We start from the raw sequence: 17,940 nt of genomic DNA on the forward strand, positions 1-17,940 counted from the left end.
ATTTGCCTCCTAGCAATTCTATGAGGTAGGAAGTCTGGTGGGAGCATCTAGGTGTCATAGGGAATAGAATGCTGGGCCAGGAGTCAGAAAGACTCATTTGCCTGAGTTCAAAGCTGTCCTCAGACCCTTCCTTAGCTGAGCCAGTCACTTCACCCTGTTTGCCTCCATTTCCTCATCTGTAAAATGAGCTAGAGAAGGAAATGACAAACCACTCCAGTATCTCTGCCAAGAAAATCTTAAATGGGGTCAAGAAGAGCCTGACATGACTGAATAACAACAATGGAAGTCTGCAATACTGCAATGAATTGAATTACCTTTCTTATTACCTAACACAACACCTAGTTATAGCCTTAGGCAGTAATAACTTTTCAATAAATACTTGTTAACTTTTTTTTTTTTTTTTTTTTTTTTTTTTTTTTGGTAAGAGGAAGGGAAAAGATGTAAAGAGGGGAAAGGAGGGAGGGCCGAGAGGAGGGAAGTCATCTTTGTGTTTCAGAACAAAAATCACCTTGTCTGGAGAGGTGAGAGCCAAGGAAAGGATCTGACAGAAGAAAGTTAAAGAAGGAAGAGAGAAGAGTGAAACCTGAACCAAAAGCTTCCAAAGTACAACCTACATTTGCCATAAATATGTAGGGGAAAATGAATGATATCCAGACAGCACGGGATGATCTCAGAGGGAAGCAAAAATAAAACATTTTTGTTTCTTAAGAAGTCCTATATTAAAAGGGGCTTCATCTTTCCCAACCCCTTGATTTTATTGGTGAGGAAACTGAGCCCAAGAGAGGAGGGAAAAAAAATCAAAGAATCACACACACACACACACACACACACACACAAACGTATGAATGTTCTAGGGCAAACGGGGGTAGATGACTTGTCCAGGTTCATACAACTAGTATCAAATGTCAGACCATATTTGAACTCAGTTCCTTCTGACTTCTGGGCTGGTACTCTATCCATTGCACCATCTAACTGCCCCAACTCCTAGAATTTGAGAGTTGAAACATACCTCATTTAACATCTAGTCCAACTCAAGCCTCAAAAGAATTCCCACCAAAAAATTAATTAATTAATTAGTTTTTAAAAAAGAATTCCCACTATGACTACAAGATGATTGGTTGAGAAGCATTGGCTTGAAAACATCCAAGAAGGGGGAAACTACTAGCAATTACTTAATTAGCAGGCATTATTAAGTGCTTATTATGTATGGTCATTATATAGGCACTTTTGGTTCAAAGGAAAAAAAGTGCAAGTCCATACATTCAAGAAACTGTCTAGTGGGAGTTGTGGGAGAGATGCAAAAAGAGGAGACAGCATGTAGATACATGGTTATATATATCTATAGGAACTTAGCATTTGCTACACATGTAGATATGTTGTTGTTTGTCCTCCATTCTCCAAGAGGAAAGTGACATCAGGGAGGTGATGCTATGATATGCAAATGAATGTGAGGGAGGAAAGCAAGTCACCAACCTCACTTTCTCCTCCAGAGCCATGTGGGTCCAGTGCCCAGATACAGATCAGGATTCGAACAATGTGGCCAGCTCACTGGAGTTGTGCTCTCTGTTGGAGATTTGAATGCTTGGCTATTTAGCTCAAGAAAGGACTTAGAGGTCAGGTAGCTTATCCTGCCAGGTGATCTTCAGTATCTTCCTAAGACAATTCAAATGGAAGCAATTCAGTTCCTGGCATGAGGTTGGTGTACTGTCCAGATTTCACAGGCACACAACAATGAGGTCAGCACCAGGATTCTGTAGACATTCAGTTTGGTAGGCAGCCTAATACCTTTCTCTCTCACACTTTCCTTCAAAGCATCCCAAATGTTGAGCTAGCTCTGGCAGTTCCTTCATCAACCTCATCATCTATATGAACATCCCTGGAAAGTATACTACCAGCATTCAAACTTTTCCCATTTGTTGTAACTAGTGATTCCATGTATGAATGACGTACATCCCAAACTAACCCATTCCACTTTTGCATAGCTCTAATTGTTACATAAGTTTTATCCTTACTTCCTCCTACCACACACACAGACATCAAACTTAAATGTATCTTATTGCAACTTCTTAAGATCATAGGTTTGTACTCTGCTTTTCCTAGGGGAAAGGAAGAGCAGTGAACGGGTAATCCTTGGAAATTCTTGGCATCCTTGCCTAGATTGCTTTGGGAACTCATCTGGTCCTAGCCTGGAACCTAGACACTTAGAGGTCCTGAAAAGGGGAGAAATTTAAATTAGGGCTACAAGATTAGGGAAATTGGAACTCTTCCACATTTTGAGATGGAAAGAGCCATAAGACACTAACTATATTATGATACATATTTACAGAGTGCTTAGAGATGCTTTTCTTAGCCTTATGCCACCTTGTAAAGAAGAGGGTAGTGAGGGATGCCCCCCAAACACTAGAATTATAGGGTGACATTCCTTCTCACACACACACCTCAAGAGAACCCCCTTCCTCAATTCTCTCTTGCTTTATATCAGCTGCCCAAGATCTCTTCAGCAAGCTGGATTCCATCTCCCTCTGACATATCCCCTCACAAACCCCACCCCCAGGGAAATATCAGTCTGGCGGACTGGAAAGCTTAAGAATGGAGGAAAAACATACTACTAGGCTGGTTTTTTTTTTTTTTTTTAAGGAAGAGGGGGTTCCTGACCTAAGAATAAACTCTAGAGACACCATTCACCCTCCCCAAAAATATTTCATTGATTGATTCTATTCCTATACAACAAACACTACCCCTCAGGAGGACAAGCCATGAGGAAAATAATAGAAGACTCCGAAGAGTTCACATTTATGTGAGATTTCTAAGGTTTACAAAGGCTTTCCCTTACAACAACCCTATAAGGTAGGTGCTATTGGGGAAGGGTGAAAAGGCAAAAGTAGAGAGAAAAAAATATGACTATGATTTTCACTGATGTAAAGGCAATTCAGCATCTGTTTTATAGCTTAAAAGTCTTTCCTTAGAGTTTCTTTTAAGATTAGTTGTTATTCATGTAGCTTAGCATGTATAACATATATTGGATTGCTTGTCATCTAGGAGAGGGGGTGAGGAAGAAGGAGACATTGATTGGGTCAACGTTGAAAAATTATCTATGCATATGTTTTGAAAATAAAAAGCTTCAAAAATAAATATTTGAATGTTAAAAAAAGATTAGTTGTTATTATTCCCATTTTACTGATGAAATATTGAGACTCAGAGACAGGAAAGATCTGAGGTGGGCTTGTACCAAAGGCTTCCTTACTCTAGATCTAAAATGCTAACCACTCTGGATTAAGAGATGGAAGTATGTTAAGGATTATTTACAGAGAGAGAGAGAGACAGAGAAAGAGACAGAGAGAGACAGCAAGAGGAAGGAAGGGAGGGAGAGAAGGAAGGAAGGAAAAAATTAAGTCTTAAAGAGGGGAAGTGATTTCTTTAAGATTGCATCAGAAATAAAATAAAGTGGCAGACTAGGCAGGCTCTTCCTTTCAACTTCCAAGCAATGATGGCAAGGTAGAGTTTGGGAGGTAGGGGCCCCAAGGGGATGACCATTTGTCCTCTGACCAGAAATCCAGAGTACAAAGGAGTCCGACCCTTCCCAGAGGCCACACCAATCCAGGCTGACCAAGAAAGGAAGGGGACACCTCTGACCTGCCAAGTGTGTCTGGAAGCACTGACAAGAAACAAACCTCCTTCTCTTCATCTCCCTTCTCCTGCCCCTACCACCACCCCCTTCGAATTTGTTATTTTCCTTTCCAGAAAGATTAGTCTGTGTTACTCCTCTATCAAAGCCAGGAGAATAAATATGTGGTTGGGAGACAGAAAAACCCAGGCCCAAAGGGCCCCACTCCCCCTGCAGCATAAACCCTGGGGCTTTTAACCAGAATGGCTTTCAGTAAATCTCTCCTATCAGCAGAAACCTTTGAGAGAGTTTGTTTAAAGGCCCAGGAGATAAACAGCTCAGAGAAATGTTTGTTTAAGATGTATGTTCTGTGCCCCCAATCGGAGGCTAGGATTTCTATCTGTGGGAGAGAAGGGAGCCTCGCCCACTCCTGTGACCTGGGGTGAGAGAGGCCTCCCAGAGGGGAGTCACTCCAGGATGGGGGTTGGGACCAGCACCTGAGGCTGCTCTCGGTATGGCCCTTAATGAAAGCACCAAAGTTGGGGAAAGGAACTGGACCTTTCCCCTCCCCCGCACCTGTCGGGATCTCTGCAGGGAAAAAGGAGGCTAAGAAAAAAGGTCATAAAGAGGGAGAATTCATTGAAAGTTCAACATTTATTAAGGCTTACCATATGTCAGGTCCTGGGACCCACAGAAAGAAAAATAAGATATGGTCCCTGCCCTCTGGGAGCTTCCTATCATACATGAAAGGGATTTTAAAGGCCAAATAATCTGACCCCCCCCCATTTTGCAAATTAAAAGAAAAACTGGGGTCCAAGAAGGTTAATGATTTATCCACCATTGCACAGGTAGCAAGGGTGACACAGGTCCTCTGAACTCAAAGCCAGCGCTCTGTCCACCTGTTAGATAATGGCTAACATTCATCTAGCACTCACTATGTGTCAGGCACTGTGCTAAAAGCATAACAATAATAACAAAATAATAACAGCTAATATTTATATAGTACTTACTTTGTGTCAGGCATTAAGCTAAGAGCCATAACAATTATATTAAAAAATTATAGTCGCTAATATTTTTATAGCATTCACTATATGTCAGGCACTGTGCTAAGGGTCATAGCAAAAAATTTTAAATAATAGCTAATCTATCACTTATTATGTGTCAGACACTGTGCTAAGCTCTTTACAATTGTTATCTCATTTGATCCTCACAGCAACCTTGGGAGGTAGGAGCTATTATTATCCCCATTTTACAGAGGAGGAAAGTTTTGCAAAGGTCACACAGTAAATAAGTATCTGACGCCAGATTTGAACTTTCCTGACTTCAGACCCAGCACTAAATCTACTGTGTCAAATACAAACTTGAATATAAATGCACAGAAAGATAGCAGCAAAGTGTTATAAGAATTTAAAAGAGAGAAGACTCGTTTTCAGGTGCATAGGTATGGTGTCATGGAAAGATTCCAGATTTAAGGTCAGAGAATACTGAGTGAGTGATTTCCCTTCTCTGAAGCATGATTCTAAGTTTTGATTGACAGATCTTGAGCTAGATGGTATAGAGGAAGGCTTCTTAAACTCTTCCCAATCTCGACTCCTTTTCACCTGAGAAATTTTTATTTGATTTTGTATTTACATAGGTATATATAGATATTATATAGGTATATAAAATAGGTATACAAATAATAAATCAAAATTTTTCAACCCCTTATGGGATGGCAACCCACAGTTTTAAGGAGCTTTAATACAGAGCGCAAAGGAAGTTGAGATGTAGACCCAGTACTCAAGAATTTTACAAGTACAGTTAGCAAGACAAACAAATCTAATATACTGAAGAAGAAAACGAACAATAACAGGCAGTATGTAATCTCTAAGTGCCTAATCTTCACACTAGGTAGAAGCTAGAAGGAGAGGGGGAGGGGGGAAGGAGGGAAGAGGGAAAGAAAGGAGAGAGACCTGGGTTTCCGAGAATCAGGAAAGACAATGAAAGGAGTACTTAAATTGGATGTTTCCCAATCTCACTTTCTATCCAAAAAGAAAAAAGAAAAGTAGGGGAAAGAGTCATTGTATGAAAAAACAAGCCCTGGAACAAGGGGAGGCTGGGTGGGAGAGGAAAATTAGGCTTGGAGGATGGAAAAAACTGAGAGGGAAAAAAAAGGAATTTCTTACAGTGGAGGGTTGATTAATCACAGCAAGTCAGCAGATCCCTGAGCACCGATCTCAGATCTGACTTTCCCTGGGGAATCAAGGAGTGAGCCTGGGCATAATTGTAAAGCAAGCGGAAAGTAGCCTCTCATGTCTCCCCTATACCTTCCCCATCTCCATCTATTTCTCTAGAATGCTGAAATTTCTTGCTTGCCTCCTGCCTGTTCCAGGTCAGCTCCAGACCTTTCCTAGATGTCCTGGCATTCCTTCCTCAAGGTAGGATCAATCTGGTATCAATGCAGGTAATTCCAGCTAAGAGGTTAATGGCTGATGTAAGCTACATATTGCCCATTTCTCCTAATGCTACTCACTCTCTGGACTTTTCTACTTCTTTACTTGCCCTTTCAAAATGTTTCTGCCCAAGGCAGCTTTCTCTTCTGAATGATGAGTGCCTAATCTGGCCTGACATTTCATGAGTGCTCATGCCCAGCCATGTCATTTTACTCCCAGCATAATTCTGCCCCTAGACATCTCATCTTCTCACCAACAGTCTCTCCTCTTATTCTGTCACCTTCCTTAAATAAAAATGTAAGCTCCTTGAAGTCAGGGATAATCTTACTTGCTTGTATTTGTATTGTCAGGGTTTAGAATAATAGTTCCTGACATATAACTACAATTTGACAGCCTAATTAAATTTAAAAAATTTTAAAAACAACTTACATTTATTATTTATTTTAAACATTCTTTTCTTTTTAAACTTTGAATTCTAAACTCTCTCCGCACCTCCTACCCCTTCTCTACCCACTATCTCAGTGGCAATGTGATATAAATTATACATGTGAAATCATGCAAAACATATTTTCATATTAGCCCTATTTCCAAAAAAGCAAGAAAAATTAAGAAAGTGAGAAAATTATACTTCAATTTGCACTCAGAGTTCATCAGTTTTCTCTCTGGAGGTGGAGTTTAATTAATGTGCTCTGTGTGTGTGTGTGTGTGTGTGTGTGTGTGTGTGTGTGTTTCTCCTCCCTTTCCTCTCTGTCTCTCTTCTCTCTCTCTCTTTTCTTTCTTTTCCCTTCTCCCTCTCTGCTCTTTTACATGGACCAAAATACATTCACACACACACACACACACACACACACACACACACAAAACTATCTTCCCAGGTAATATCAATTCATTTTAATAGTGTGCATTAATACCATAATCCAAAAGAAGCAGTAATAAAAGAATTTCTGGCATAAGATAAAGAAGGAGGCAGGGTTGATATTTTGGGGCAGGCAAAGCTTTTCTCAGCCCCTCCTCAAATGGCATCTTGAGTCTCTTCTTCCTATGTGAGAACAGTTTGATTTAGTGAGACACAGATTGGACTTCTTGTCAGCAGAGAACTTGGGTTCAAATCCCTCTTTGCCATTTCATAACCATGGAGAAGTCACTTTATTTTTCTGAACCTCATTCTCTGCCTCTGGAAAATGGGATTTTATAACTTCCTCCCAGGGATGTTGTGAGTATCAATTGTAATAATGGGTACAAAGTTTTCCAGAAACCTTAAAGCCCTAAATGTCAGCTATTATAATCATTATAGTCATGATTAATGTGGATAAGACCATGAACCAACGCCCCTAGTTTTAAAGGGCCAGCATTCCTGACCTATCTCCACCTCCATGGCAAGACTTAAGTAGTAGGGTCTTCCTGGGATACTTTTCTCTTCTCGATGCCTCAACAAGGAAAACCCTCCTGCCTGGCTGCCACGAAGCCAGCACTTTTCTTTTCAAAGCTTCTGCATCTCTTTTCCCTCCTCCCCTCACCCAAAAGGAGGATGCCCCTTCTGTTGAGTACACAGCCTGTAATTTGGCTGTCAGATCCCAGCCAGCAGGTCAGTGTTGTGACTGACTGTATAAGGATCGCTCCCTTAAGGGTAATTACACTAAATTCCCCTCTGAAGGACAGCTCTCTCTGGATATAATACAAGAAAACCCTCTTCCCCCATTCACTGAAATTCATGAATTCGGCGCCTGTCACCAGCACCCCAGAAGCTAGACACTCAGCTCCTGAGTTTCATTGCAACCATCAAGGTGAGTTGTAAGAAATGTGGCACTCCTTGACACCCCTTCTACAACTCTACCCCCTCCCCCCCTTCCCACTATAGAGGAGAATTGAATAAATATCCTGGGATCAGGCAGGAAGGGCCTAGAGGTTACACACAAAACCATGACTGACCCTGGGTTGGCTAAATCGAGATCTAGGGATGCCTTCACGTGAGGAATCAGGAATTGATGGATGCCAGGGCAATCTAGGCCCTGGAATAGGATACCCCAAAAACCCAGTAGCTGCTGAGAGACAACTTTGGATCCTCAAAGCAATTCATGTCCATACATCATCTCACCCAATTGAGATTAGGGTTTCACAGTTTGTATAGGTTTAGAACTGGCAGGGACCTCAAGGGACATTTAACCCAACCCTTTCAATTTCCAAATGGACAACTGAAGCTCAGAGAATTGAACTAAATATTCCACATCACACAGGTTAAAGGCAGGAGAGTTTGGATTTCAGCACCAATCCCAAATCTATAGTTGGATGATAAAATTTAAAGACACAAGAGACTTTAAAGATCATCAAAGTTGATCAACCTCTTGATGTTAGAGAAATGAGGAAACTGAGGTCCAGGAAAGGGAATGATTTATCTAATGTTATAATTTAATTCCTTCAACATGTATGTCCAAAGTACACATGACCTACCCTTCTTGGCCCATGGCACCAAATGCAGTGGAGAGCCCTATCTTTACCACGAGAGAACTGACAGTTTGGTGAGGGAACAAGACCTATGCCTCCATGAAAAGTTAAGAATAATATAAGAGTCTGTAGAGAAAAGAAGGACTTGAAGGAACAAAAAATCCCAACCCTCAATTCCTCCAGAGTGAGGGCAATGGGGAATGTTGGGTATAGCTTCCCACCTGGCAGCCTACCCCAGTTGTCTCCAACTTCTCCCCCTGGGGACACCTCTCCAAGAGTCCGGGAGTCACTCACCCACAACAAACAGTTAAAAGGAAGAAAGTGGGGCTGGCGATATCAATGCACTTTGATAACAATAAACTCTGCTTTTAATTTATGCTAATGTGTGGGGCTGTGGTGACAGTAAGAACTAAATTACAGAGTGGCTTTCCAGCTGGTAATTATCCCCCCATTTTTCGCTGCTCTGGAAGATGGACACACAATTATGCTCTCTTGCTGTATATTAATACGGATTCTTGACATCTTCAGCAGACCCGGAGCTGTCATCGGGCTTTTTGTCTCCTTTAATTGAAAATTAATGGTTACTGGGTTGCCACGGAAACAGAGGCCACGGACGCCAATGGCGCTCACGTCTCACCGAGGGACTGGCGGCATCGGGAGTCCGGAATGACCTTGAAAGTTAAAAGAAAAAAAAACTTAAAATAAAAAAGAGGGGGAGAGAGGAAAAAAAGAATGGGAGATGGTGAGTGGGAGATTATGTGTCAAAGGCGAGGGAGAGGAGAAAGGAGAGACTCAAGGCAGGAGCAGGCTGGGGGATGGCATGAATCTAGGGGACCTTACTGCCTTTTGTGTCTGAATTGTTTGTAATGTGAATGTGTACCTAAGGGGGTAGGGGCATTGGATGACATGATTTCTTGAGGTCCCTTTCACCTCTAAGATCTGTGATTCTAGAAAAAGTGAAAATACAGGATGTCATTGCACATAACCACACTGAGAGTAAAAAGGTAGGGTATATAGTCGGCTTGTGTGAGTACTGGTCAAGTGGCAAAGTGGGCACTAGTCGGGCAACAGGGAGGAAGGAAGGTAGCCATGCTATGAGGGCACTGGCCCAGTAGTGAGATGGGCTGTGCCGTCAGCATGAGGGAGGGGCTGCCTCACTCACAAGTGAGTCCTGAGAAGCTGCCACAACATTGCCATCAATTTGAAGACACAACAAAAGAACTCAAATGAGTCTGAGAAGGGGAGGGAAACAAGGAGGGAGGACTGAGGGGGAGGCCCTGGCAAGGAGGAGTTAATGGTTGTGGGGTTTTTTGTTTTTTTCCTAGAAGGATAAGAGGTAAAAAGAGAAGAAGAAGGTCTCTGAGAAGAGCTTCTCCACTATAGATAATATGGTTACTTTGAAAACTTGGATACTTTGAGCAATGTTCCCTAACAGATAGCTTGGAAGAAGCCCAGGAAAAGGTAACTAGGGTATAAGGGAGATGACTGAAACTCTTCTTGGGACCTTACTCTCATCATCTTGTTTCACCTAGGCAACTCTCACAACCCTTACCTTTGTCTCCTCAGACTAATCATCCCAAAACCAAATTTAAATAGACAAATCTTGAGCTAATCAACTGAAAACCACATTGTCTCAGATGAGGGGTTCTTAATCTTTTTGGTTTTGCAAATCCTTTAGAAATCATGGACCCCTCTTCAGAACAATGTTGTTGTTTTTCAATTCATAATTTTTAAAATGCTTTATAAGTTAGTGAAAATTAAAATATGTTTTTCCCATTTAAATTCACAAATCTCCTGAAGTCTATCCTCAGAACCCTTGGGGGTAGGTAGAAACCCATATTAAAAACCCCTGTCTTAGATTAGTCATCTAAAAGGCTAGTTCCCCTCCACCCAATCGATCTCCCAGATCAGCACTATGATACAAGTACCCTAAAAACATCATCCTATGATCAACTGTGATGAACTTGGCTCTTTTCAACGATGAGGTGCTTTAAGCCAATTCAGTAGATTTGTGATGAAGAGAGCCATCTGATCTAGAGAGAGGATATGGGGACTGGATGTGGATCACAGCACAGTATTTTCATCTTTTTTGTTGTTGTTTGCTTGCTTTTATTTCTTTCTCATATTTTTCCTTCTTGATCTGATTTTTTCTTGCATAGTATAATAAATGTGGAAATAACTTTAAAAGAAAAAGAAAGAATATTGCCTTAAAATCAGTGCCCACTAGTATACAAAAGAGAAAGTGAAGTCCTTTGGACTGTTGTTTCCCTAAAGCTTCTCAATGGACACCTCTCTTTTGTAAGAAAACACCTTCGAAGAGAAGAAACTCTTTTGGGGAAGGAACTTCAATGAAAAAAATCATCCCCAGCCTACTGAGAGCATTTCTTTAGATACTTTTCAGATTCTACCCAGAAATATTTTGGATGTTTCAGCTTTATTCTGCAAAGGTTACTTCCCACCCCCTGGTCACGAAATTCAACCCTACCTGTAATGTCCCAGACAAATGATCCTCCTCCTCCATCACCATTTGAAGATTTCTCATCTCTTGGAAACTTCACCTCGGAAAATGAATTAAGAACTTGGTAGAATTGGTTTGTATACTGAAAACATCATTTTGAAGAACACGGAGCTGCCTTGCCTTTGATGAAAATGGTTATGATGAAAATAAACAAACAAACAAAAAATCATCATCATGAAGATAATTGCAATTTAAAAGCCAAAATCTGTTGAAGAGGATGAAGAGCAAGAGAAGTAATTATTAACAACTTGAAAAAGTTCTCTAAGACAAGTAAGTCTTTATATACCTTTATTCTAATTTCCTTCAACATGAAAGTGAGCGTGGTAGAGGATGAGGGAAAGTATTGGAGATATGGATCAGTATCAAGAAATTAAAGAGACTAAATAAAGCCTGGTGGATGGTATGGAAATTTTGCACCTACATATCATAAATGTCTTATTTAAAAAGAGTGAAAAGGCACTGGATTTAGTAAGCACCAAAAAATAAAGGTGATTATATCTTAATAGACAATGACTAGTTACTAATAAAGAAACTTTTCTGAATCATCTGTATATATACATTCATACATTTTTTACAGGAAAAAATATATAAAAAGCAATACCAAATAAGAAGAAGGAATAATAAAATTATGTGGTTTCCCATCAGCTAGACCTATTTGAATAAGCTATTAATACAGAAAAATGGAGGATGGAAAAAGGATTAAACATTGACATGAGTTATCAGCATTTTTGCTGATTAATAAAAATTAACCAATGTAGCTCTTACCAGGAGGGGAAGCCAAAAAATCCTAGAAAGCACATTAGCCAGCAAACACACGGTCTCTTTGCCAAGCAGAGGGATAGGGCACCCAATAGCATGTTTTAGAATACAAACTTGTTTATAAAAATCATTCAAAGGAAGATGATGAAAGATTATGAGTGATATTCCCTCATAAAACCGTAAGTAATAGTAAAAGAAAAAAGGAGTTTACAGGAAGCTTGTCATGAGACCCAATGAAATCAGATCATTCCAAAAGCATTTGAAGAACAAACTGAAAAGAGGACAACAAACAAATGAAAAATGGAAAGTATTGTGTCAATATTTCTAAAATAAACTATTTTCTCCTTCTGACATCAATGACATTTGGACTCTGTCCTCACTGAACACTGTTTTCACCATTGAAGAATAGAAATAGCACTAAAAATAAAGACAGAAAAAGCAGCCAGAGCAAGTATACAGTAGGAGTCCATGATGGAAGCAAGACAGTTTTGAGTTTCATGAAATCATTGATCCTATATAGTTAGACCACTTCTCAAGATATTTAAAAGGGAAGATGCTGAATGACTGGAGTGGGGGGAGGGGAGATGATGGGTCTTATTACTATTTTAAAGGGGCTATCAAGAGGATATCAGTAACTACTAGCCCACATGCCTACTTTTTCATCTCCATGGAATTTATGATAATATATTACACATATATCGAGGGGGTCCTTAATGAAAATATGAGAGAAGAAGAAGCAAGTATTGTCAAACAATATTCTAAAGCTGATCACATCTTTACAGTCAGTCACACAATTGACTGAATGGTGCAGAGAATATAAGATCCCAATGTCCTCATTGTTTGTTGATGACAGAAAAAGAAAAAAAAATTAATGTAATTGAGCAAAATGCAACTATAAAGGTTCTCCTCCAAAAAGATATGTTTTTGCATATGTTAAAATCCTATAAGATTTCTTTAAATATGTAACAAAAGGCTCATTTTAATTATTAATAATATTAATAGGTATTAAAAAGCATAAAATGGGGGGAATTTGTTTTCCTAGAGTATTATGTACTTGTTACTAATAGAACATGTCCAGTGCACAGTCCCTCTAGAAGTGAGATTCCCTAAACAACAGTGATCCTATTTGTGGACTATTGTGCTGATTGAATCAAGCCTTTAGGAGGCAGAGCCTCCTAAATGAGATCTAACATCATTCAAAAGAGTTTGGCCTAATTATTCACACAGAAAAAATTCAATGAATGAAGGATGACTGTTGTTCAAACAATGAGTGTCAATTAGATGGACAACCCATAGAGATGGTCCATCAGTACACATACATTAGATAGAACTGCAGATGATCAATGAATGGGCCCCAAACTGAATAGGAGAATAACAGCCCATATTGCATTAGGGAAATCATGTAGTACTTTCAATAACTCAAACTTATCCCTAAAACAAAACCCCATCTTTCTAATGACAATGTTCTTTCGATGGTATTCTCTGGCTCTGAATCATGGAACATCATAACTGCTGAGGCATCTCAACTATGGATCACTCAAAGGGCAACAGAAAGGTGTACAGAAGACATTAATAGGCTGGAGCATGAAGCATTAGACAGACTGAGTATGACATTGGACTTCACATAATAATTCAAGAGGAATTCCTTCCTCTCCCCCCCAATACCTTGAGTAGACCTTTAATGGAAGACTTACAGGATTTACCCACAGAATGGGAGACATGTATGGATCATAAGGGTAGATCTGGAACTTAAAAGAGAACTGAGAAACCCTCAAATCCAACTCCCTCATTTTATAGATAAAGAAACTAAGACCCAGAAAGGCTAAGTAATTTACTCAAAGTCATACAGATGATAAATGACAGATAAAAAAAAACCCACAGACTCTGATCCTCTGACTTAAAATTTAGCAAGCTCCCCATTGCACTACAGATAAGTTGCTATTTATGTCACTGGAGAAGGTACCTACATCAATGATTTCACCTGTGTTTTAAAATATTGAAATATATGTAATCATGTAACCATTTTTGGCTGCCATGAATTACATTGTCTTAGTGCTAAGGCAGGCAGATATATATCAATGAATCAGGGAGCTTGAGGAAGGAGATTAGGAAAATCAAGAGAAATTAAAAATACAGTCATATCTTTAGAACTGGAAGAGATTGTAGAGTCATAGAATTACAGATGAGGAAACTGAGGTTCAGAGAAGCTAATTGACTTGCCCAAGTTCACAGATAGTAACAGAGCTGGGGTTTGAATCCATGTCCTCTGAAGGCAAGTCCAGTGCTCTTGTTGCTGTACCACACTACCTTCTAGGCTCCTCACACATTGTTTTCTTTCCCCATTTCACCATACTTGTCCTTGGCGTAATAGAAAGAACACTGGCTTTGAAATCACAAAATTAGTTTCAAATGCTATTTCTGGGATTCAGTTTCCTGATTTATAAAAGGAGGTATTAACCCCTGCCCTGTCTGCCTCATGGGATTGTGATCAGTCTACCGAAAGAATGGATGTAGGGCTTTATTACATACTATATATACATCATCCCAGGCACTTACTGGCTGTGTGACCCTGGGAAAATCACTTAATTTCATTTGCCTCAGTTTTCTCATCTGTAAAATGAGCTGTGGAAGGAAATGGCAAACCATTCTAGTCTCTTTGCCAAGAAAATTCCAAAAGGGGTCATAAGGGTCAGACATGACTGAAAAATGACTAAACACCAACATTAATATTTATTATCAGGATCTCACCCAAACTCTCATTTTGAAGAAATCAGATCTATTTCTTTTCCTTCACTCACCAAGCTTGCCCATAAACACTCTTCTTCACCCTTCTATGTCAGTTCATTCCCTTACTCCTCATGCCAGATCCCACTCAAAACTTCCCCTGGTTAGTGAGCCAGCTTACATTATCTTGAATTCATGAAACATAGATCTGAAAGAAAACTTAGACTTCATGTAGCTCAATCTGACATTTAAGAGCAACTGAGGTCCAGACAGCAGAAATGATGTCTAAGATCACATAGGTGAAATGGACAGAACTAGAAATTTAACTTAAATAACCATCTTCTTTTCCTCCTCTTTTTCTCTTTCTCATTATTCTCTTTTTCTTTCTACTTAAAATAAAACGGTTTTATTGATTTTGATACCTTTTGTTTTCGAATGCTAACCAAGTCTTCTGAATCCAAGTCCTACACTGCCCCATAACGTTTAATTCCTTAGAACAGAGATATCAAACACACAGATTAAAATATGATTGAGAAATGTTAAGATAAATAAAATGCAATAAAACATAGATAATGTTATTATATAGGTTTCTAAGTTGATGTGTGCCTTCGGGGATCCTTATGTATGGCTTGGTGGCCTGTTTCTATCTGACTTTGACTTTATTGCCCTTAGAACTCATCTATAAGTGTTTCATGACATTCTCTTGTCCTTGACGTTGTAAGCATGTCAGTCATTCCAGACATCCAGTCTTCCTTGTATGACCTTTATTCCTCTGACATTATTCGCCTAAGGTAAAGTGGCTTGTACTAATAGTCTGAATTTATTTCAGAGGCTTCCCATGACTAAGTTTTTCTTGAGTTATGCTAGAAAGTTGCTGCATCAAATAATTCTAATATTAGTAGACTGGTGATTGTTGGAATCATTGTTGGAATGATGTCTAAAAATAAGGGGATTTGGACTGTAGGTTCTCCTCTATCTCTTTGACCTTGCATAAATAAGCAATTTATGCTTATGGATATTCTATGTATTTCTTATATATATTTCTTTCTCTCTCTTTATGTATAGATATATATGGATATGTCTATATCTATCTATCTATCTATCTATCTATCTATCTATCTATCTATCTGTCTATCTTTATTTCTCTAGTACAATCTCTGCATCAGAAGAGAAGCTCCTTGAGGGTAAAGACTGTCTTCTCCCATCAACTGAGAACCTAAGGACAAAAACAAAATATGAGTCTCCTAGACCTCAGTGCTTTAGTATAATTTTATGGGAATCTTTTCTATTATATCTCCAACAACTGTCCATCTAGCTTCTTGGAAGGGGGGAACCCCCTGCCTCTAGAGATATCCCAAACCACTTTCAGGCGATTATAATTGTTGAGAAGTTTTTCCTAAACGGGTCCCTTTCTGAATTCTACCTATTGTTTTTAGTGCTGCCCTCTGGGGACAAACAAAGTCTAATCTCTCAGTGCATGAAGGCTCTTCAGAAGAGGCTACGGACAATGGCTACCATGCATACCAAGGCTTCTCTCAGGCTGAATAGAAGCCATTTCTTCAATGGATGTTTTCGTGGCAAGATATTGGATCTATATGTGTCACATTATGTGATCCTCTCAGCATGCTCAAATTCTACTAAAAATTGTCTTTCCGAAATTGTGGTGTCTTGATTTAAACACAGTGCTACACATCTGACAGTCTGAGAAACACAGAAGAACAATAACAACAATAATAACAACAATATTTATATAATTCTCCAAGGCTTGCAAAGCTCTTTTCACACAATAACTCATTTGATACTTAAAACAATTTTCCCATTTTACAGCTAAGGAATCTAAAATTGAAAGAAACTTCGGAACTTGCTTAGGGTTCCATAGCTAGTTAATTATCTGAGGCAGGATTTGAATGAAAATCTTCCTGACCTTAGATCTACTACCCTACTCTACACCCTACCAGGACTCCCATTTTCTGGATGCCATTCATGCTTTTCTAATGCAATCCAAGATGCTATTAGTTTAGTTGTCATGTCACAATACAGATTCCTATGGACTCTAGTGCCAATAAAATCGCAAATCTTTTTTTTTAACCTCAAGTACTATTTAGTCATACCTTCCTATTCTATGTTTGTGAAGTTGGATTTTTAATCCAAGTGTAGAATTTTGCATTCATCTCCATTAAATTTAATCTTATTAGATTTGGTTCATTGTTTCAGCCTGTTTATTTATTTATCCATTCATTCACTTATTTATTTATTTTGGAAGCCCAATTCAGTCATTCCATGTGATAGTAAGCTCTCCTTTTGAGGTTTGTATCACTTGCAAATCTCAAATCATTGATAAAAATATTGAACAGATTAGATAAGATCAAGAACAGAAAAACTTGGCCTAGTCTATTAGTTATCTCCCTTTATAGGATCAGTCAATCACAGAATTTCAGGATTGGAAGAGAACTCAAGGCTACTTTTTTTTCCTTTTTTGTTTTTCAAAATACATGCAGAGATAATTTTCAGTATCCATCCTTGCAAAACTTTGCGTTCCAAAGTTTTCTCCCTTCCTTCTTCCCCCCTCTCCTAGAGAGTAAGTAATCCAATATAAGTTAAACATGTGCAATTTTTCTAGACATATTTCCACATTTATCATGCTGCACAAGAAAAATCAGACTGGGGAGAAGGGGAATGCGAAAGAGGGAAAAAAAACAATAACAAAAAAGTGAAAATATTTTGTTGTGATCCATATTCAGTCCCCATAGTCCTCTCTCTGGATACAAATGTCCCTCTCCATCACAAGTCTATTGGAATTGAAGGCCATCTATTCTAAATGATTCCTAATGAAGAGTTCATCCTCCCTTTTTGATGTTTTCAGTCTTCTCCAACTTTTCATGACCACATTTTGGAGTTTTCTTGGCAAATATATTGAAGTGGTTTGCCACTGACTTCTTCATTTTACAGATGAGGATACTGAAGTAGACAGGTTAAAGTGACTTGCCCAGGATCACATAGCTAGGAAATGTCTGAGGATAGTTTTGAATTCAGGTTCTTTTGACTTCAAGTCTGGGACTTTATTCTGTGCTACCCAGCTATCTTCACCATCTCTACCCCCCAATAGTTAGTTGATTCCTGATGACCTTTAATGAGAAGAATCTACTCCATCCCAAGACATACTCCACTACTGAGATTTCTCTAAATATTAGGAAGTTTTTCTGACATTAAACCTAAATTTTCCTCTACTAATCTTCACTTATAATTCTTAATACTGTCCTCTAGGATCAAACAGAATAAATCTTACAGCATCAAAAATTTAGAAAAGACTTAGAGGTGATCCAAACTTTCCATTTATCGATCATAAAACTGAACCAAAATAAGAGGCATGACTGAAATTAAATAGGCAGGAGGTGGTAGTAGCAGGTCTTGAACCTAGATCCTCTGACAAAACCGAGTCCCTTTTCCACATACTGTTCATT

General features: G+C 39.0%; 1 long non-coding RNA gene across 2 annotated transcripts in view; it reads right to left on the reverse strand.

The window, feature by feature from the left end:
* Positions 1-8,823: 8,823 nt before the first annotated feature.
* Positions 8,824-17,940, reverse strand: part of LOC127561723 (uncharacterized) — a 35,051-nt gene continuing 25,934 nt past the window's right edge. For both annotated transcript variants that reach the window (XR_007953519.1, XR_007953518.1), the window contains 2 exons: positions 10,964-11,116; positions 8,824-9,149 (listed from right to left, as the gene is read on the reverse strand). This is a non-coding gene — a long non-coding RNA (uncharacterized LOC127561723). The remainder of the gene's footprint in view (positions 9,150-10,963; positions 11,117-17,940) is intronic.

Source organism: Antechinus flavipes, chromosome 4, assembly GCF_016432865.1.
Source record: "Antechinus flavipes isolate AdamAnt ecotype Samford, QLD, Australia chromosome 4, AdamAnt_v2, whole genome shotgun sequence".
Classification (NCBI taxonomy): Eukaryota; Metazoa; Chordata; class Mammalia; order Dasyuromorphia; family Dasyuridae; genus Antechinus; species Antechinus flavipes.